The sequence below is a fragment of the Venturia canescens genome, chromosome 11, assembly GCF_019457755.1.
Source record: "Venturia canescens isolate UGA chromosome 11, ASM1945775v1, whole genome shotgun sequence".
Taxonomy (NCBI): Eukaryota; Metazoa; Arthropoda; class Insecta; order Hymenoptera; family Ichneumonidae; genus Venturia; species Venturia canescens.
Window position 1 is genome coordinate 704,918 of NC_057431.1, and position 23,341 is coordinate 728,258.

The 23,341-nt window shown below is 35.0% G+C and overlaps 2 long non-coding RNA genes and 1 pseudogene across 3 annotated transcripts; all 3 read right to left on the reverse strand.

Annotated features, from left to right (window-relative positions):
• Positions 1-12,744: 12,744 nt before the first annotated feature.
• LOC122418049 (uncharacterized) lies at positions 12,745-14,444 on the reverse strand. 2 transcript variants are annotated; one of them, XR_006262425.1, is made up of 3 exons: positions 14,333-14,444; positions 13,266-13,550; positions 12,745-13,158 (listed from the first exon to the last, which is right to left on the reverse strand). It is a non-coding gene; the product is annotated as an uncharacterized lncRNA (long non-coding RNA). The 2 variants fall into 2 exon arrangements; XR_006262424.1 differs by having other exon boundaries at positions 12,745-13,173.
• Positions 14,445-14,973: 529 nt separating this feature from the next.
• LOC122418050 (uncharacterized) lies at positions 14,974-16,282 on the reverse strand. The gene is made up of 3 exons (XR_006262426.1): positions 15,881-16,282; positions 15,336-15,479; positions 14,974-15,168 (listed from the first exon to the last, which is right to left on the reverse strand). It is a non-coding gene; the product is annotated as an uncharacterized lncRNA (long non-coding RNA).
• Positions 16,283-18,273: 1,991 nt separating this feature from the next.
• LOC122418309 (uncharacterized) lies at positions 18,274-20,874 on the reverse strand (annotated as a pseudogene).
• Between the last annotated feature and the right edge of the window lie 2,467 nt (positions 20,875-23,341).

The following is a 23,341-nucleotide window of genomic DNA, read 5'->3' on the forward strand; positions in this document are numbered from 1 at the left end:
TCTCAGTATAAGAAATCCTGTCATTAGTCTCAGGAAAAGTCACGACTTGAGGGGGTACAAGATTTTCCGTGCTTGAGTATGGTTTAGTGATTTCCATCCCGACACAAAGTTTACGATTCGGTAAATTTGCTGACCTATTCCCCTGTAGTATAACAGAACTCGAAGGGCTGTAATGAGGCGGCACTATTCCTGCTACGACATAATGCAAAGTGGATACTTCGCAATTTTTTGCTCCTTGCGAATAATCAAGTTCGCGAGGAGCGTGCTCTATTGCGCCCATAATAATCGGTTCATTTTTCATTACATTTTTATTGACAGAATCATGAACTTTGGTTGTGTTCACTTCTTGAGAATGTTTACAAATTTGTCGCCGAATTAGATTTCCCAATACTTTTTGTCTGCGTTTTTTCAATTGCTCCAATGAGCATATTTTGACAGAATCGCCTTTCCTGACTGTACGTGGAAAATGACTAATCAATCCTGTGTCAAATATGTGTAACAAATGTTGACGCATATTTCCTACATCGTACTCAATATTTTCCGGTTTCACACCAAAAAAAAGCGTTATTGCGAAAGCAATAGCAAATACTCCACAGTCGTTCGAGTTGGGTTGATTTGTCACGACAGGAAATTTAACGGGTTGTCGACCAAACGAATATTTCGGAAATAGACGCTGAAGATACAACTTATGGTGTGAATGTAACTTTTTTTGGTTCATGGAATCAAATATAAAAATGGAGCGGGTGTCGTAATAAGCGCACACCCAATGGCCCCCTCTATTGTTAATTCCTTCTGAACTATGCAAAATTTGAATGAATTTACGATCAGCGCTCTCTTCAGTAATATTATGGGGCAATTGTACCTTCCATGTTTCTTGCATGACAAATTCCGATGCAGAATGTTCCGCTAAAATCCGGCCAAAGGTGTCAATATGATCTCCAGTGAGCCACTCACCTCTGGATATGATCATTCGATCTTCGATTTTTAATTTTTTCATATCCATATTAGGAATAGACAATTGTTGCTAATAGCTAATAGCGAATTTCCAGACAACACCACTATAAAATTTCGTTATAGCGCACGTAGGAGCTTTTGATATAGCGCACGAAGCAGCTTTTGATATAGCGCACGAAGCAGCTTTTCATATAGCGCATGAAGCAGCTTTTTATATAGCGCACGAAGCAGCTTTTGATATAGCGCACGAAGCAGCTTTTGATATAGCGCACGAAGCAGCTTTTTATATAGCGCACGAAGCAGCTTTTTATATAGCGCACGTAGCAGCTTTTTTTTAAGTACGAAAAACAGGAAAGAGGAGGAAAACAGGAAAGAAGTGGGGAAAGGAAGGGAAGAAAATCTCTCCGAGAGATGTCTCCAAACGTAGGAAAACCTGCAAAAAAGAAAAATTAAAACTGTCACAAATGAGTAGAACAACATGAGAATACCGTGTTCTTGTATCGATTTTTACTGAAAATTGTGACATATACACTTCCACTACCTGCGAAAAATGGCTAAGGGAATTAGCAACTTGTCTGGGATTTATTTTTGTGGCACTGTTTCGTTCGAAGTATATAATCACAACATCGTTTGAAAAGGAAAGAATTCTGCTCTGATTCATTTTTTTTTCTTATTATTTGATATAATTCTTCATCATTCTTTAACTTAGAGTACTTTTGACCGGAACCTTAAGTCGAGTCGTGAAAAATGTAGTGTGATATTAAAAACACGTGTTTTTTTTCATCGAATAACATTCTATTAACATGTTTGAATTAGCTCCATCCGTGTGTGTGCGTGCGCGTGTGCGTGCGTGTCTGCGCGCACGCGTATGTGTCTGTGTGTGTGTGCGTGCAAGTAAACTAATGAAATAATCCGACACTTTTTACAAGATTTCATTTGCATTTTTTTCACTTTTTCGTTCGATCTGCTATAGAAGCGCGTTTTTCTCGTTAAAAAATTACAGGTAATATTTATTAAGGGGGTCACTCCGTATGGCAGTCGGATCTTTCGAAGTTTTTTCAAAATTTTTTGGCGGCGAGAAAAAAAACAGTCCTTTGAAATTTAGAGGGTTTTTTTTATTAGTATCAACTATATGACAGAATATCTCGGATAGAGTCGATGTTACACTTCTTCACAGGAACCCATGTGTTTCTTCATAGTCTTTACGATTCCGGGGATAGGTTTGTTTCAAATTAAAAAATCAAAGAGCATTTCAATTTATAAAACAGTGGCTATCGCCTGAAATAAAATCATACGGAAATATTAACCTATCAGACCGAGACCTATTTCGCGTTTACGGAAAATGATTTCCTTCATAATTTTATCTCAAAATACATTCTAATTTCTGAATCCATTGTGACATTTCATTTTTTTTGTTGGGAAAAATGAATTTTTGAATGTTCGCTGCGCGTAGCACCAGGTTCTTGGGGAGCAAAATCAGGAAAATTTACCAATGAATCTAGCACCTAGTACCTTAAATACATCATATTAGTTTCCCTTTGAAAGGAAATAACGTTTAGAGTACGAAAAACGAATGTGTACTCACTTTTCTTTTGCGATAACTAAAGCACGTTTTTACACAACGCCAACTCAACATGAAACGCCGGCTTCATATTGATATTTCGATGGGTTAAAGCAGTTTATCGCTTGTTTCATGAGTATCTATGATGCAATCTAACCTTGTTTGATGAAAATAGACAGTTAGAACCCCGACCTTACTGACCGATGCAGTTTTATTGGGTCTGGAAGCGCGTGTTGCGTAGAAGCAACATACAGTCCGAGAGGGTTAATAATTGAAGAATTTTTGCACCTTGAAAAACAAAAAAAAATTTTGTGTTTCAAAGCGAGAAAATTCTTCAATTTTCACTATTTCTGTATGATTTTAGTTCATGCGATAGCCACTGGTTCAGAAATTGAAATACTCATTGGTTTTTTGATTTCCGATAAATCAAAAGACCATAGAGTCTTATGGGGGGGGGGGGGGGGGGGTCTTACGGGGTGGAGACCATAGAGAAACACATGGGTTCCTGTGGAGTAGTTTAACATCGAATCTATCCGAGATATCAGAGTTAGAAAATTCTGTCATACAGATGGAATACCAATGAATAACCCCTCCAAATTTCAAAAGTCTACGTTTTTTTCCCCGCCGCAAAAAAACTCCGAAAAATCCGGCTGCCACATGGGGTGCCCCCCTCAATCCCAGGAAATCGCCTAATATAATTTTGGAGCTACGTGAACAAACTGTTCAGAACTTCGAACTAAGATTTAAAAAAAAATCCCAAGAACTGAAAATAAAAGGAAACGCTTCACGAACTCTTAAGATGTTTTTAAAACACAAAGGTATTCATGTTACCTGACATGTTTTACAAATTTTATCTGCAGAATACAATAATAATACTGAAAAAAAACGAGATGAGTATAATAATGATTCTACACCGAGCGTAATATGGCTCAGCATATGGTCCGAGTGACTAACGAGAGAGTTCCCTAGCCTCCGTGAACTTGACCAAACGATTTGAATTGTTTAATTTTAATTTCGTTTCCTATTAATAAGAAAAATAATAAAATACTCATTGAATAATACTGCATTCTAATATGTAGAGTACCACAATGACATAAATTTTTATAAATAATCCTTAAAGTGCATTTTTTACGTTTTTTAAGTACTTCATTTGTCATCGATCTTTGAATATCCGTCCTCGAGCTAATTCTTAATTTACATAGATTATAGAACATAGATGTAATACTATTGATTACGGAAAGGCTTCAAAATGATTGAGTTTTTTCTTATAATATAAATTGCAGACAACAAAGTAACGGAGCTAATATTATGAGGAAAATTAAAAAAAAAAATTCAAATAGATTTGTTCTTTTCGTTTTATGACGTTATTTTTTCGTTTTTACTCTTTTACATTCAGATTTATATCGGGGAAAACGGATCATAGTCTATGAAATACAGGAACCAAAAATGATACCTAAATTATAGACCAAAATGAAAAAAATGAACCAGAATTATAGATTTGGTGAAAAATCATTCAAACGAAACAGTATCTTTTTGCCATTTTGACCATATTTTATTTTCATATTAATCGTAATCGGTATATAAAGTAACATTTTAAAATTTGACTTTTTTACTAATTTTTGATTCTTATCAACACACTATAAAAACCGTTCCTTCATTTCGACCAATTTTCATTCAAATTCATCTAAAAAATATCAATCGCAGCAGGTGATTAAAATAATATATTGAGAAGAATTGTGGAGATTTCATTTTCGCACGAGTTTGGTTATCATGATTCATGGACTTGAAATCGATTCAAAGAGATAATGTCGTTTTTCTATTCCAATATTTTTCCCTTAGATTGGTAACTGAAATTTAAGGCCTTAGTGCTTGATTTCGATTTCGGTTGTGTTTTATATTGAGTTTCATTCGGATAAAAACGCAACAATTGTTTTTTTTTAGTAATTTTTGACGTCGGAAATTTTATTTTCAACATCTCTTTCCTTGCTATGAATTATAAGTACACGATTAATTTCATATTAAGATTTTCAGGACCCTCTGTAGCCAATCTAATCAAAATGTAGATTACTGCTTATAAGTTACTGATTGAAATGAATTTGTAATTTCATTTAATGAGCTCTTAAGCACGGAATATCATGAAAATAATGAATAGTAATCGATATGGGTTTTTATTCATTTCATAAGATCGGAGTAAAATTCCATACTGAATGATCGAATACCGAACGTTATACCAATTTAAATAGTTTCGTCACGCGCAATCCCAACTTATAACTTATTAACTTATAACATCAAAATGCGAAAGTAACTCTATCTGTTCCCCTTCAAGCTTAAACCACTGAACAGATTTATTTAGATCAAATTTGGTATGAAATAGTTTGAGTCCCGGGGAAGAACATAGGATAGTTTTTATCACAGAAATCATCTCATAAAGGTGTGATCTTCAAGTATGGAATATGGAACTCATAATATTCGAACTACTGAGACAAAAGTCACGGGCAGAATCTAATTATATTGGAGTGAGAAAAAAATATCGTAATTGTTTTGAATTTCATGTGTTTTACCAGCTTTCGTTAATAAATACTAGATTAAAATACAAAATATAGAACAGAAGAAATACAGCATTTCAATCACAACCGCTTACTCATCAATACATTGGAAAAAAATTTCTCACATTCTTTTCTCCATTATATGTATTGGAATCGAAATCTGTATTCTATGCATTCAATGTTGGAAATCTTTCAGTTCATTTATCAGTAAGTTTTGTAACTCACTATAATTTACTCATGAGTTTTTTAACCCGCCATTAGAAAAAAGTGAATGGGCACTTTGTGTATGGGACAGCGGCAATCCATTCATTAACTAGTTTGTTTATAACCAGCGCTCAGTGTATGAGCGCTCATTTTATGAGACAGCAGCGATGAAGCATTCTGCTGCAAGCTTTTTGATCACTAACCCTTCGGTGAGAGAGCGGTTCTACTTTTTTAATGAAAATTGTAAAAATAGTTTCGTCACGCGCAATCCCAACTTATAACTTATTAACTTATAACATCAAAATGCGAAAGTAACTCTATCTGTTCCCCTTCAAGCTTAAACCACTGAACAGATTTATTTAGATCAAATTTGGTATGAAATAGTTTGAGTCCCGGGGAAGAACATAGGATAGTTTTTATCACAGAAATCATCTCTTAAAGGTGTGATCTTCAAGTATGGAATATGGAACTCATAATATTCGAACTACTGAGACAAAAGTCACGGGCAGAATCTAATTATATTGGAGTGAGAAAAAAATATCGTAATTATTTTGAATTTCATGTGTTTTACCAGCTTTCGTTAATAAATACTAGATTAAAATACAAAATATAGAACAGAAGAAATACAGCATTTCAATCACAACCGCTTACTCATCAATACATTGGAAAAAAATTTCTCACATTCTTTTCTCCATTATATGTATTGGAATCGAAATCTGTATTCTATGCATTCAATGTTGGAAATCTTTCAGTTCATTTATCAGTAAGTTTTGTAACTCACTATAATTTACTCATGAGTTTTTTAACCCGCCATTAGAAAAAAGTGAATGGGCACTTTGTGTATGGGACAGCGGCAATCCATTCATTAACTAGTTTGTTTGTAACCAGCGCTCAGTGTATGAGCGCTCATTTTATGAGACAGCAGCGATGAAGCATTCTGCTGCGAGCTTTTTGATCACTAACCCATCGGTGAGAGAGCGGTTCTACTTTTTTTATGAAAATTGTAATAGATATAGATTCAATAACTTATTCAATCTAAACCGCATAATCATTAACCCATTAAAGACAGAAGTCTGTTGTCAAGAGACTCTGTAGAGCCTTCGACATGTTATTCTATCCATGGAGCAGGTAAAGGTTTTATATCATAAAATGTAGTGTTCGGTGATTCCACTTTTATAATCAAGTTTAAAAGAAAAAATATATTACCTTTGCTGATCTGCGAAGGAATTGATTTCATTGAAAGTCGATGTATGATTTAAACACCTTTACTTTTCCTTCCTAGATATTATTTTAGTGCCTAGGTCAGATTACCTGCGAATGAGTAATTCCCACATATTTAGACATAAAGATAGAGAAATTACATATAAATCCATTTGAACAAATCAATTTTGCCATTAGCTTGGACAGTGCGTACAAAATCCTTTTTTATTTGAATTACTTTTTCTATATAAGGGAACGGTTTTCATAAAATAAAGAAGAAAATTATTTCCGTAATGTTTGTTCAATTCTATGACATTCTATGATTGTCTATAAAATTTCGTTAATCCATTGGTTGATAAGAATCACTTTTATTTTTTCGTATCAGATTATGAAACCCTACAGAATTTAATTTCGAAAAAAGAGAAAAGATACCTACGAATCATCCATCCAAAACCATACACAATATGATCCAAAACCATACACAATGACGAATTGAAGCCTATATAGGGACGAAAAGCACTTATCACTACTCACTGGCGTCTAAAGAAGAAAAAACTGAGGATTATTTCAACAAAAATGAGGAATATTATAATTCACGAAAAGAAGGAAAATGTTTACATGAGTTGTGAACACTGAATGTTATAACAATCAAATTAACCATGGCATAAAACTTCTACTCGCACGGACTCTTCATATTAGTTCGGATTTTTTCCGATAAGCGGCTACGTATCGAACATGTACAACTAGCATCAGATTGAGGGGACTCAGGATAAAAGCAGCTATTCATTCAAAATAATGAAGTGAAAAACAAAGAATTCCAACAAACTTCAACGGATAACCAATCAACTTCATTCATGGATGAATTATGTAAAAAAAAAAATGTTTTTTGTTCTATGCAGTGGAACTACAATTGGGTTGAGTTGAGTTTGTGCGCTGGAGTTGGGTAGCCAAACTATTCAACTTTGGTGCTCTATTCCGATTTTTCCATTCTGTTTTCAAAGCTAATTGTTTGTTTTTAGTTAAATCGGAGTGTTTGTTTGATAATATTAACATTAATAATTGAAATTAGAAATTCATGGAAATTAACCCCAAAATCGAGATTAATCGACGCGGAAACGTTTGACAAAGAATATTATTCTAAAAACATATTTTCGATCATAGTTTATGTTGAAAACTGAAAAAGTCACAAAAGGAGAGCAAATTTTGGGTTGCTGTCAAAAACAACCGCAGCGCCGATAGGTGACTAGTGCTGATATCATGGATAAGATTACAACAATTGTTTTTTTTTTTTAATTTTCAATAAATCAATAATACATTGATCGTAGTTAATGTTGAAAACTAAAAACGTCGCAAAAGCAGGGCAAAATTTGTGTTGCTGTCAGAAACAACCGCAGCGCCGTTAGGTGACTAGTGCTGATATCATGGATAAGATTACAATTGTTTTTTTTAAATTTTCAATAAAGTTTAAAAAGATTTTCGATTAACCGAACGATTGAACAATAAAAAACAAACGAGGAAATATGTGACCGAGTGAAACCGGGGAGTTCCCGCCGTTGTCTGACATTTACAGACTACTCGTTACCGACCGACAGTAATTTCCTCTGAATCGCACGATATAAAAAAAAGTTATGAATTATTCACGAAGAAATAAAATTATATCACGATATAAAAAAAGTTATAAATTATTTGCGAAGAAATAAAACCTATTCCTTTTATGTAAAGGCAGAAAAGTAGCACAGAGATATTTTGCCCCTATCTTTACCGCTGCCATCTAGCGGGAATGTGGGTGTTCATGATGCGAAACGCCATCTCATGGAAATAGAAATCTTCTTTAGTTCAAGTTATATGACGATTGGCGCCCAAAAACCATTTCGATCACTGCAGTCATCCCGAAAGGTAGTAAGTATATTTTTAAATTTTATGTGTGCATCTTTTTTATTTTTTTTTCGAATTTATTATATGAACTAATCATAGTGCGATCCGGTTCATTAAGATCACACAATTGGTTTGTTCGCGCTGACGAACTTTCTGCACTATTATGCACTTTCGTGAGTTACAACATTACTATAATATATATGTATATATATAGCAAGTGCACAAAGTTTAGCCAACACGAACAGACCTAATATATCGTGGTTGACTGCGAATTGTTTTGCGATATATGTTAAAAAATGCGTACAAAAGTTTGAGGCTCTGCTTAGATAGATGTCTTGTAAAGTTTCAGCGTATTGCCGACGTTGCAAACTTCACGATTTTCGAACAAAGCCTCAAATTTTCGTACAAGTAAAAATCGTGAATGTCCCAAATTGAATTAAATGTTTTTTTTTTTATTATTTCCAAGCAATGCAACAAAATATCGAGCGTGACGAGATAGAGTTGGTTGGTGGTGCTGCCAACAATTTTCCAGCACCACCACAAAGAATTGAAGAAGAGGAACCAGGTGAGGCACTGGTGGAACTACCACCAGAACCACCAGTAGAGCTACCGCAGCGACCTGGACTAAGACCTGCCCCAGATGTACCACCTGGTCCGCAAGATGGACGACCTGCAAACCGTGAGTAATAAAGGCTGCTTGTTTGTACCAAAATTGGAATCTAAATGAAAATTACAATATTTATACTTGTTTTTTTTTTTTATTTTCAATAATAAATTTGATTCTTTGTTCTTACTCTAGAACGTCGTGGTACAAGAGCAGGGTGGAGGGTTCGGCAGACACTGAAGATGAAGTTCCTCAGCCAACTCCACCACCTCTCAGCCGATCATCTTGCCAATGAGGCTATGCGGTCCAGGCGCCACAGATGGCACAGAAATCCAGGCCGTCGGGGTGGTCAAGGTGGCCCAAGAGGCCAAGGTAATCCGGGTGGTCTAGGTGGCCCAGGCGGTCAAGGCCCCTTGGGTGACCAAGGTGGTCACAATTAATAAAAGAAACAAAATTACAATCTGTCTATTATTTAAAATCCCAACTCACATATATATAGTTGAAAATTAATCAATTTTTCTCACCTCATACAGCGATTGCTGGGATACCTCACCGCATACAGCGACACAGCAATTGCTGGTATACCTCACCGCATACAACAATACAGTAATTGCTAGTACACCTCAGTGCATACAGCAATACAGCGATTGCTAGATATATATCTCACTGCATCCAGTAACTGAAAAAATTATATATACCGGCATAAATTCAGAAAGTTCTAACATGTGATGAAAGATTTAATTTGTGGTCCGTTAATCATTTCAGTATATTAATTTTTTTCTTTGAGTGTAGTTTAATTCAAAACGCAACAGAAAACATCCATCATGTTCCTAAAAGTTTTTGATTATTTTTCATTTTCAACGCGTGAAGTGAAAAATCATTCTGTGTGTTGAAGTTGATGAAATCTCTCCGTTCCTTATCGTTCCTCTGCTTTTTTTAGTCTTCTGCTTTAATACTTAAAACGAATAAACAATATATGTAGAAGAACTAAATTCATGAAAGTAATATATTTAGTTTGTAAATTTGAATTAAAAAATTATATTCAATTGAATATTCAATTGAAATTTTGATTTTGAACTTTTCTTGGGTCAATCGCTATTAGAGAAATCATTCCGCGATCAATTATTCTCAAGTAGTTTTTGGTAAATTAGATTGAGGAATGAGGAATTGCTGCTGTTTAATTATTCATGTGATTGCTAAAACTATTGGTTTCTTCTTGCTGATCTCTGCTCTTGCCAAATTTATAATGATTCGATTAATTATTCTGATTTCGTCAAAATGGTAGCTTTTAAAACTCGGCACCGGTTTTCCTTTTCATTCTCCATCGAAGCATGCTGACTCATTTCGTCATGCATATCCATGCTGTAATAATTCTCATGAAGCATGAAGATAGATGGGTAATTCGGTGACTATAGAATTTGCGAATTAAACGGGTTTTCTAATTTGTGAAGTAATTTTGTGAATCAAACTTTAAAGCCATACTTCTAGATTTAACGTGTTGACAAACATCAATTTCAGTTGGAAAACAGAAGGAAATTTGGGTATAAGTGAAATATCAATGTACTAGAATAAATATTTGCGCTTACGCGGTCTTGCATTGGCGCGAAGAATTTCATCACTTCTACTTCCATAAACTTTGCAGTAGAATTTCAGCTTTGATTATTTTTATTCAATATATATTTTTAATGAACGTGTGATTTAATTGCCTAAGAAATATTTTGAATCTAAATTTTCCTTCAAATTACTGCTCCGGTGCATAAATTTTATTAAAATTTTGTCGAACTTGACAATAAATTGAAATAAAAAAGGGTAGAAAGAACGCTGTACTGTCTGAGCATTTTATGCAATCCTGGAGCAGCAGAGAAACGTCAAAAATGAATTTTCTCCTCCTAATTTGAGATTCTATTTATGATTTTTATTAAATTTTTTTATCATTTTTATTACATACTATTTTACTACTCAAATAACAATGCGCGATCGACCTCTCTTGATTTGCTGCATCAGAAACGAATTTCGTTTTCGAAATAACGGATTGGTTGAGTGCCACAGCTCTCGAGTTGATCATCGACGTAAATACTCGTTGCGACATTGTTGTTTCCCGACCTAACTTTACGCTTATTTTTATCTTAATATGACAAACGGTATTTCTAATTTTCCAATCGTCTACAAACGAAGGAAATTAAAACATTCAATGTCAGGATACATAATTATTTTCGCGGTAGTTACCATCGGTCGGTAATAAGTGATCAGTAAATGTTGCAACGTAGCAAGGATTCCCCATTTTCACTCCGTCACGTATTTCATCTAGAACAAAAAAACCCTCAGACACATGAATCGGGGGTTTCAATAATTTTTGGTGGGGTGGTAGAAGGGCAGGCTATGACAACGACCAAATATTATGTTCAACTGGGTCTCCATAAAAAAAAATTGAAGGTTGAGATTGAATAGAATATTTATCATTACAAAACTACAGTTAAATGATAGCCTCGTTGTAACGCGCTTGGCCGTGAAATCTATGGTCTCAGGTTCGAGATTACATTTTTTTTTATAAATGATTATAATATGAAAAAGTTAAAGCACCCGCTGTGGTTGATGTTAGAATTGTAGTAAACCCCAAACGCCCTCAGCTGACGTCAAACTCATAAGCGAAGCTGCTACTGCTCCTTTTGAACACATTACAAATGGAAATGTAAGTGTCCCATATAACTCGCAAAGTATGAATTATTCCAAAACTATCGTTTTGCTTCATTTGTCATGCAAATGTGGATAATAAAACAACATTGGGGATTTCGGCCTAATTTTTTTTTTACTGCTATCTAGTGGCGTCACAGACAATCGTCGAAAGTACTGCCATCTCGTGAAAGAAAGAGTTAATTTTGTTTAAACAGTTAAACATTTAACCGTTGACAAGAAAACGATCATTCGACGATCACCTGTTGCTGAGAAAAGACGTAAATATTTTTTCACTTTTGGGGTTTGCAAATGGTGTTTTTATTTACTGATGGTTAATAAATTAAAATGTTCGGTGTTATTACCGTAATTGTAAGAAATAACTGGCAAATTGAAATGATTTTTTTTTTCAATTGTAGAAAATGGAAAACTTAAATGCCGCTGAGGTTCAGGAGCTCAATGTCGCTGATGGCGGTAATAATGAAGAAGTGGAAGTTCCATCACAGGATCCACCAGTGCCACCAGCATCTGCTGCGAGGCAGGCACCTGGCCCGCAGGAGGACAATAATAGACCCATGAATCGTAAGTAAAACGAGCTCGGGATCATTAATTCCTTTTCTTTTCGGCTCCGATTTATGAAAATTGTTAACTATTCCAGGGCGAGGCACTCGAGCTGGCTGGAGAGCTCTCGAGAATTTACAACTCGAGTACTTACAGCGCCTACAAATGCTCGCCTCGCAAGCTTTGGCCAGGCAAGCATTACGAGCCAGACGAGATCGTAGGGCGTGGGGTCGTCGTGGGAATTGGCGTGGCCGTGGCACCAGGGTGGCCATGGTGAGCAAGGTGGTCAATGAAAAGTTTCAATAAAAGAATTATATTCTATAAAGATGTTTTTTTAAATTTATTTCTTACTAAAGTATAGCTCCGTCAATGAACTGTTCAAGACCGGTGCTATTTCCGATTCCTTTTTCCTACAAATTTCTTCATACGCACTTTATTTTTTTCACTTTTACCTTTTCCAAAATTTCTTTTGAACATTCTAACGAAGACTTGATTCACTTGAGGGTTTAAAATTGCAGCACTCAGGATTGATTTGTTCTGCTGGATAGGAAAAATTTTTCAATCCACCACTTTCGAGTTCTTCGCTTTTATACCATGAAAGCCGCTGCTGCAATCAAAGTTGAATTCTCTTCAGCATCAAATTCATCCACTGCGATTTCATCTGTAAACATGCTTGCGTATTTTGGATATCAATTTTTTTTCTTTTCGAAGAAAAAGAATAAAAAGTAGAATATTATATTTGTTTGAAAACTATTGCCTTTTCCAAAAGATATTCTTGACATTTTAGTGATGGCTTGATTCACCTGAGTGTCCAAATTGCAGCGCTCAGGATGATTGTTCCGCTGGATGGAAAAAATTGTTCAATATACCGCTTTGTATGTAGTTCTTGGCCTTCACCATGGAAGCCGCTGCTACAAATCAAAGCTGATTCTCTTTAGCCTCAACTTGATTTACTGACATTTCCTCCATAGAAATGCTGGCGCCTGTTAAATATTACACTGCAGATATAACAGAAATTATTTTGAAAAAATGTTTGTTAGCTGTTCAAATTTCATGAAAAAATCATAATGAAAAAATTGCTGCCCCTTACATCTTTTACTGGATTTTTCTTTTTTGAGCGCCGGAAGAAATCTGCGACGTGACATCAAAGTTGTTACGTAACCGTCGGTACAAGTTTGCTCAATCACTCGAGTTAGCCATTGACAGATTTCTGGATAAAAGCGCCCATGAATGATTCCAAAACTATCTTAGCTTCTCGTTCGGTAATAGCAATAGTTTCCGCAAGAGTCCTCGTCCCCATACCGTAAATCATACCGTAGCACAATTGTTTTGTTTTCTGACGCATGTTATCGTCGATCTGGACCGTTGAGAATGTCTTTTTAAATAAAAAAGTTGAATTATACAAACAATTATTTTTCATTTTTCCCTTATGATCAGTTGAAAAAATGGATTAAATCGAAATAACTCGTTTGGAAATACTTCAAAATAAAATTCTGGGAAATAAAAAAATGTTATTCTTTAATTTGATTTTCCGCACTTTTCTTACATATATCAAATTTTATGTGAAAAATGTTTCTTTAAATACAAAAAAGTTCAATTATAGTAACAATTTTTTTTCATTTCTCCCTAATGTTCAGTTGAAAAAATGGATTTGAACTTTTTCGAAATAACTCATTTGGAAATACTTGAAAATGTATAATCTCGGGAAATAGAAAAATGTAATTATTCTTTAATTTGATTTTTCGCACTTTTCTTACATATATGAAATTTTATGTGAAAAATGTTTTTTTAAATACTGAAGTTGAATCATAGAAACAAATTTTTTTCATTTTTCCCGAATGGTCAGTTGAGAAAATGGAAAACCACGTTGAATCAAGAGACAAAATGAACACATCTTATCCTCCGCAACGTTGTACCATCGAAATGCAATATTTTTGAAAATATCACTTTTTTTTATGTAAAATTCAGTAGAAATGTGGCTCTTTTGAGAAATGTGCCAAGATCTTCATCCCAATTGACAATAAACAGCTGATAATATTAGATTTCCATTCATAGGAACAAATGCCATTCGAACACTAATTACATAGCTGTCGTCGTGAGAATTAAAGTGACGTTGTTTATTTAACAGAAAAAGGGATTTTTTTGACAGTTTTTTACCTGAATTTGCGTTACTCCTAGTTTTCGCTAAGACGATACTAGTCGATCTATGGAATTTTCACAGTGCTCCAAAACGGCTGTGCTGGTACTCATTTTTTTAGCCTTGCTTAATTCCAGAACCTAAAATTTATTTAAAGATAAATTTAAATCCACATTCAACGTAAAAATTGGATTTTTTTCCAACTAGAGAATATGCTATACTCTCTAATTGAATCATTTCTTCCTGAATTACTTGCGATAACTCTGGGAGGGATATGAGAATTACGCCCAAACCACTGAGATTCATACGGGCAAGCAAAGACAGAATTTTTTCAACATCTGTAAATTTTATTCAAATTCGGTATTCGAAAATGACAAAACAATTGTTTTGTCTTTTGCAGGGTCATTTGAATTGATATATTGTGCAAGGTAAAAATACTGCTTGATTTTATTACAAAACATAAAAAAAGTTGAAAAGTTTCCAACAATATTGAACTACATGCTTCCAATATAAGACTTTTTACATTTAATTGTAACAAAAATTGGCCTTCAGGAAAATTCTGCAATCTGCCAATTGAATAATGATTTAACTTTTGGTTTTAATGTTCTAGTATGTTTCTATGGAGAAATGATTAATAAAATGGTTACCAGGCCGTTGAAACATCGATCCGAATTGTCTGAATTCAATAATCAGTCTGCGGTTATTGGATCGAGAAACTTGCACGATTATGTCATTCTGCCGCAATTGTACAAAATCTTGTACATTTCCTTGAATGAAAAACAGCGAACTGTCAGGCTTGATGTGATTAGTATACGCATCAAAAGATCCGGCCTTTCTTCAATGGGTACCTTAGATTCTACAAAATATTTTTGTTAACTTTTGCAAGAAAATTGATGTTTACGATAGATTTGTTGCAATGACCATTCCAACCACCTACACAATAAATATCGGTATACGCTGCCAATAATAAATCATTGCACAGGACATTTGTATTGGAATAAATCACCGAAGTGTAATATTTACCTAGAATGAAGTCCAAGCCATCGATAACCAGGTGTGCGAGATGATCAAAATTAAGCAATTTTCTATGCCCTTCTTGATAAATAAACTGAATAAGGTATCTGAGCACGGAAACACCAATACTTGCCGATCATTGTAGATGTCAGCCTATAAATTCATGAGTTATTATTTGTTTAACACCACCAAAATTGTGATTTTAAAAATACTTTGCCACGATACATTTGTCAGGCCGGCTATTCCAACCAGCTACACAATGAATGTCAGCTTCCGATAAATCATTGCAAAGGACATTCATATATCATATTTAGAACATTCAATGTTGAGTACAGAATCAGAATTAGTGGATTAAGACCCTTTGGTATGATAAATATGAACAGAATCAGAATCAGTGGATTAGGACCTTTCGGTATGATATGATAGATTCTATTAAGTATTGAAAAGTTTTGAGGTTCAAAATTTTAGCCAATGATTTATTTTTGATTTTTTTCTCTAACTTTTGCAAATTTATATTTTATTGAATGAAGGCTAGTTATTGAATAAAATTGTACCTTTTTAACGTTGAGTGCGTATGAATCTGGGAACGAAATTGTGTATTTTCGATGTCGATCGATCAGCCGCATTGATTTTTCGAACGTACGAACACTTCTTTTCTCACCAAAATATCGCAATTGATTTTTCCTCAGACGAGTGGAAATGCACTTTTCGAAGTGTACATGAATTTCACAAATTGTTTTTTCATATGGAGTCTGATTCAGATTTTAGATCTGTTGAGAACATTTTTGACGTAGAAGATGAGATGACCGTCGATGCCATTTTCTTCATTTTCAATATAATTTTTTTTTTCATCTGTCGTTTCATTCAAATAAATCTATGTTTAGAAACAGCTCACGATAGAATAGAACGACACAATTAACTGATCACTACGAATTCATCCAACACACGATACACACATCCCGATCTTCGCACTGTCAAAACAACATAACCCTTTTTCAAACTATCACGGTTATATAGCGACGAGGTGGAGGTGCTGGGTGACGTCAGTCCACGACACCGCCGTGAAGTTAGCCCCAGGGACATGAGGCCTTTGATGGTATTATATACAGACACGTCAAAAAATGTGTTTAGTAACTTGTGCATAATTTTAAGCCCATGTACGCCACTGATCATGCTGATTTTAGGCGCAATCGAAAGAGAATTTAATAATACAATGACTCATGAATTTCGTAATTGAACAAAATGACATGCCGATTTTACCCCCACCACCGCGAATCGTTACTAGACTCTACCGAGTCTCTTGTAAATATTGCGTTATTAAATAGAAGCCAAAAAGCCAGCATATTCGCATATAGTAGAGTGCAGCAGACTCACGTAATGCAGGCTTTTAATACTTGGCGTCGAGCCGCGTTGCCGCGTCTCTTAAATTTTTTTTTCATAATTTTTATCGATTACTCCCCATCATCATTTTATTCCGAAAAATAAGGCTCTCTCTGCGCGACCGTGACCATTAAAATCGAAAAGGATATGAATTAAGGTTCATGACAGAGAGCTTAGGTTTTACGGTTCAACATTTGCAAGTAAATAAAATAACTTGATTTATTTTGCGTAAAATAATCGCTCAATGTCATGCAATTTTACGCATTTGCATAAAATTATGAATCAACAACAAACGAGTTTTTTATATTATATATAATAATACTAACTTGGAAAAAGACACTCCCTTTGTCCTTGAAATTATTATACTTAACTCCTTAGAAAAGAAACTCCCCTTATCCTTGAAATTGAAAAAACGATCTTCGGTCTATCCTCTCAACCCCCCAAATCCTCAAATGGTTACTTCTGGATTCACGAGGAATTGAAACCGAGATATCGCGTCGCATAACATTCAATTTCCGGATCATTTTTTCATGGAATTTGAAATGAAAAAAAAACGTTGTCTTGGCTTATGTCTCGGACAATGAGGATTTTTTTCTGTAATCGTAGTTTCTTTTGCCTTTTTGGAACTAAAAAGTATGAGAGTATCTCGATCGTTAGCCGATATATGAATCGGCTTGTGACATCCAATTTATTTCACAATTAAAACTCGTTTTTTCACGAAATTGGAAGTGAAAAAACATTGCCTTGGTTTTTCTCCAGGGCAATAGAGATTTTTTCCTACAGCTATAGTAGTTTATTTTTCTTCTTCAAATTACATCTCATTAAATTCTGAATTCCTCTTTCTTTTCGGAGGAATTTGAATTTGGATCATTTTTCTCGAAAATGAAAGTAACAACAAAGTAATACGAAATACGGATCGCGAGTTGCTTAATAGATAACAAATAATACACAACAGATAATAGAATGTAGACGTTTAAGCGTCTTTGAGAAATGAAAAATCTTTGAACGCAAACCAATTTTGTTTTAGTTTTATTTGATTAATGAAATTGAATTCAATTCGATTGAACGAATACACAAATAGCGAAACATAAGTAATTAACATGCGAAAAAGAAAAATAAGAGAATTTTTTATTCAAGTGATAAATGAAAAATAAACCTTTTCCTCGATTATAATTATAAAATTTTTCACCGTAAATCAAGAGACGCAGAGGTGGATCGATGCAAATCACACGAAGAGGAAAAATTTTGAAATGAAAGTATATGATAAAATAATAATTGTACTGGGCTCAGTATACCCAAACTGTTACAATAGATCCTGAGCAAGGAAATATTTTAAAATAAATGATTTATCGCCCTCTTCGATACAAACAATTATTTACAAGAGATGAACAATCAAAATATCTTTTATAAACACCGTCTCTGCTTAGCGTATTAGTTAGTGCAATCAATTTGAATTTCCTGGATTTGGATTAAGTCCGATGATAGTGGAAGATTTTAAAATGATTAAAATTGTTTTTGTTTGTGTTTGGTTAAATAAAAATTCTACATATAAATATTTCCTTATTTATCATGGATAGTAAGTCTTTTCCCATTTTGGATTGTGCTTGTCTCTTCGCACAGCTCTTGGAATATACTTCAAACAGTGGTCGTCAAGTCGTCGCATATACGATTGAATGCCAAATCTTGTTTTGTGTCTTCGCATAAATATATCTTCTACTGGTGAATCTCCAGTGCGGGCCTTCATTTGAAAACAATATTCATTAGAACTCATCAATGATCAACAAAATTTAGTTAATAAACCACTCAACATATCTTTGCTGTGAAAAAAATTGATTATTTACGTGAGGACATATTACGTTCATTGTTGTAATAATAAATTGTTTAATATGAATCCCTACGAAATTTATGACGCTGAAGTTTGCAACGTTGGAGTCCAACGAAATGATCTCAAAAACCCTCCAATAATTACAGTAATTCTCCAATTTCGTTTCCTGCCGAATTTGCAATACGTAGTTTTTCAAGTTGCACCGACACTCCGTGACATAAAAAATTCGTGAATTGTAAATATTTTTTACGTTCATTTCGTTGGACTCGAACGTTGCAAACTTCAGCGTCGTCGAAATTTCTGAAAAGGCTTAATTTTTATAGATTTCTGAATAATTGTTCGAAAAAAGCTTGTTGCCGAGAAAAAATATTATTTTGGTTCTTTTACGTGGGCGTTCAATACTTTTACGTGGAACATAGCTTGTTAAGAAAAAAAAAAAATAGAACGAACCTGTGACGAGGTCTGTTAGCAAATATTTGAAATTTTCTTCGAGCCGGACCCTTTTCATATCGCCAACAATACTAAAAAAACGAGTCCCTCGCCATGTTATAGATAGGGCTTTATTTGCTTGCACGCCTTCTCTTTTCGCGTGGTTGATTCACGTAAAATTTGATAAGATGCTCGAGAACTTTTTCGTTGAGCCCGTGCACTAATTCATTTTCAATTTTGTTAGACAACTTCATCGGTTCAGACATCCAGCAGATATTTCGTCGAGGATTCTCGTCGTTGTGCCTACTATGCATGAGAATGGTGTTCACCTGGTATCATTAAAGAAAAACTACTACAAAAATGCCATAATTATAACAAAATATTAACTATAAAGATTCTACTAGTTTAGGTGATTTTTTTCTTTTAATATAATTATTTTTCTCACGTAATTTTTATCGCTGCATCGATTCTTTAACTGACAAGTGAAAACTGAAACATTCAATTTGTTTCATAAAAATTTTTCAATACGATTCGTGTATTTACGTCAAATAGTACTCTATCCCAACAGTTTTTCATTCAAGAAATCTTAATTTTTATAAAAATGCTCTAAATGTTTCATTTATTTTTATCTGAAAAAATTATTGTCATCCAATAGCTTCAAAATTCAGATACGGATGAACAAGCTTTCTAAAAATGTAGCAAGCGAATATTGTGAATTTAGGAGACTCGACATAATACAAGATTTTCACAAGTGCATCTACATCTAGCAACTCTATCTAGGGTGAGGAAATGACTTTTCGTGTTTGCTTATGATTCAACAGAGTATTTGTGAAATTTTCTAGCAACATTCTCTCCACATTCCTCCAAAAGACATTTGATTGCTTGCAAAAACGTACTATTTCGTGAAGTAGTAATTACCAAATTTGCAAGCTTGAGCTAAGAGCCATCCCCACGAGCCCAGAACAACTTGAGCTCTGGGAGCATCAGGAATATTATCATACATCTGATCGAGATATCAAATTTCTGCTTTTATTGTGGTAAGAAATAAAGCCATATTCACTTTTATCCCTGGGCCAAAAGCCAGAAATATTAATACCTTGTCTTCTTTCGTCCCGATAATTCGAAGCACATAATACGAGCACATCAAACGCTGGATTTTCTGATTCTGACAAAAGTATTATTTCAGGCAAAGGTATGTTGTTCCTTAATTGAAAATTTGGATCTCCGATGAACTGGAAACCTCTGTCGCATGGAATCTGGATAATCGTCCGGTCTTCTATTCAGTTTCTTGCAATTCTTATACGCCGCTGTGCGTCTCAATAGTTTAACACATTCGGGTGTTTCAAGTCCACCTGCAAACCAAAATGCTTTTATTTGTGGGTCAAAATCTACTTCTGCTTCAAACAAATGTGGATTTTCTGGAGTTCACCCCGAAACAAGGGATCGGTGTACTATTTTGCTTACTGCTTCGCTCAGTATATCATCAATCATTGTTGGTTTTTCAGATCGTCTTTTTCAAATTCTTCCATATCTACAAAAGAAAAAAACATATGAGTTATGATGCAATGAACAGTTATCAGAATGGTCTCTTCGATCTAATGGACATTATAATAGATTAAAATCGATTATTTCCTACAGAACCTCGAGATATCTAAACAGGTCTAGATGATTTCAATATACATAAAAACCATTAGTATATCAAGATCAAATGAAAATTTGCCAACATCATAGAAACAAATTCAGGAAATCTAACTCTGGCTTATGTCACAATAATGTATATTTATAATATCGCAAACCCCTAATATAAATTGGGTCAGAAAAACACTTCGTTCCAAAATGACTACTATTGAGAATCGTTTTTTGTGAACCGCTGAATATGACTAAATTTTTGGTAGATTTTTGGTGAGATACCATGTTGAGATTTTATGTTAATTGATTGATCAAAAAAAGGTTTGTATATAAATTATGTATGCTGTAGCTGATAAAAGGATGAAAATGTAACTTCACCGGCAAGCGAAGTTATAACCTACCAGATAATGAGGTCATATATTTTGATTTCGGTTAACAATGAGATAAATTAAGTAATGTGACAGTTTTTTTTTGTCAACACTGTCAAGGAAAGAAAAGCTAAATCGAAGGCTCGGGGAAAAATCTCCTCCCGTCTCTAACGCTCGATACTTTGGCCACACAACGACTTCGCAAAGCCTTTATAAAATCGAGACTTTTACAGAATATTTAATTGTCGCTAAGCGACTTATTTTATTTGTTTCCATGCGAGCTATCCGGAGGAAATGGGCAGGGAAGATAGAATTTTTGGAAAATCATAATCCAAGGGACAAAACATTCAAAACGTCGGCGTACTTCGAGCAGGGCTCGTACGCAAGAATACCGTTACGTCCCGTACAACACACTCACACACACAATTCCACGATACACGCTCGGACATAGCTTCGAAAATTCGAGAAGATCGAGAATTTGAAATTCGGAAGGAGTCATCGACGTAGCAGTGCCGAAACCAGGGGAGTCCTGTCTGGAGGGACGTCGAACCCTTTTGAAGTTTCAGGATCTAACATCGAGAATCCAGGATCCGACGTTGTAATACTCCTCTTTCCCGTTAGTATTCGCGACAATAAATGTAAAATATAGGCCAGGGGTTATAGCTAACATCAAAAATTAAAATATTCAATCCCGCGAAAATTCGGGGCCCCGTCTAACGCCTAACGTCGAAAATTTCGAGTGACGCACCTGTCACTCAGTGAGCGAAGAGGGAGAGGAGGGGTGATAGCGCGCTACGGAACGAGGCCGGACTTCGACAGATTTTCGTGAAGTATCGAGCGGGCTGGACGTGATTCCTAGAGAATAGACAGAAACGTGAGTTTTGTCTTCCATTGTCCGTTTTGTTCGGTGGATTCTTGCAAGGAAAATAAAGTAACTCCTCCCGGGAATTATTATTCTTAATTAGATTCGCTCTTGTATAAAACGGGAAGAATAATTCGTATTTAGTCCCGGAATAAAGACTCGAGAAAACGCGGTCACGGCGGTGACTCTACCACGTGGAAATTCAGCCGGTAGTTGTTCGCGTGTCGATCTCGCGAGGCAATTTCTTCTTAAGTAAAGTCGTGAAAAAGTTGCGTGGCCATCGCGAAATCTCTAAATTTTTGTGTCGTCGTATTATAACGATTGTTCGAGAAAACGTGGGAAGGAGTCGCGAGTTAGTATAATTGTGTGTGAGGGAGAGAGAGAGTGGATCGGGATTTCGATCGTGCGCCGTGGATTATAGCTCGGCCGAGTTACCGAATAGCGGGAGCCCGGTGATTTCATTTTCCTCTCGAAAGAAAACTAAAATCTTTGAGATTCTGACCGCGAGTAGAACCGCGACAGAATCAACGAGCTCGGTATAGTTTTTTTTTATAGCGAGTGTAGGATCCCGGTCGGGTGCGTGTGTGAAGATCGCAGTGTGACTTCGCGACTCTTTCTCTCGTTGTTATTGCGTAAATCTCCCGATAAATCCTCATCGAAGTAGAAGCTAATTGTTGGAATTATTTTTCTGTAAATTTTTCAAAAAGGAACAATAAGATTGATTACATATTTCTCACTGATAATTTAGCCATTTATTTTCCGACTACCCCGCCCTTCCCGTTGAGTAAAGCCGGTCAACCGTCTTTTTCTCTCTTTGTCGAGTCGCGTTGCGACTGGCGCCCACGGAGTTTTTCTCCGGTAAAATAAATCGAGAAAGAGAGAGAACGACTTTTGTGACATTAAGTTTTGTTTGACAAAAATTGTGGTCACAAATTTGGCGCCCAACGCGGGGCCAGTTGGGAAAATTTCATCGCGAGGTTTTACATCGTTACGGGAATATTGGCAGAATTTTCAGTTGAGAGTTTCAGTGAAATATTTAAGATCAAAAGTTAGTGAAAATATTCGATGAAGATTCGAGTGGTTTGAAAGTTTTTTTTTCCTTCCTTTCGGCTGTAGTTGCTTCGCGACATCGGAACGCGCGTTAGAATCACGCGTTTGTGTTTATGTTTCTTTCTCTCTTTCTTTTCGTTCTCGCTCGCCGGCCGTGTTTACGTGCTCACGTGTTTGTCACGAAATTTTGAGGCCTTGACGACAATAAGAGCCGCAAAATTTTATCATTGCGCTCGCCTCGACCGAAATAATATTCTTGAAATAAAATTCGATCATATTGTTCCGTAAATCAACTTTGAGAAATCCCCGTTATCATTTCATATACTTGATAATACATAATTCAAATTACTGATTATTTAAATTGATTATTCTGATTTTTGTATTTGAAAATTATTTATTTATTTGTTTATTTAATTATTGAGAATTTTTGGTTGTTTTTTTTTGTGTTTTTGTATTTCTTTTTGACAATTGA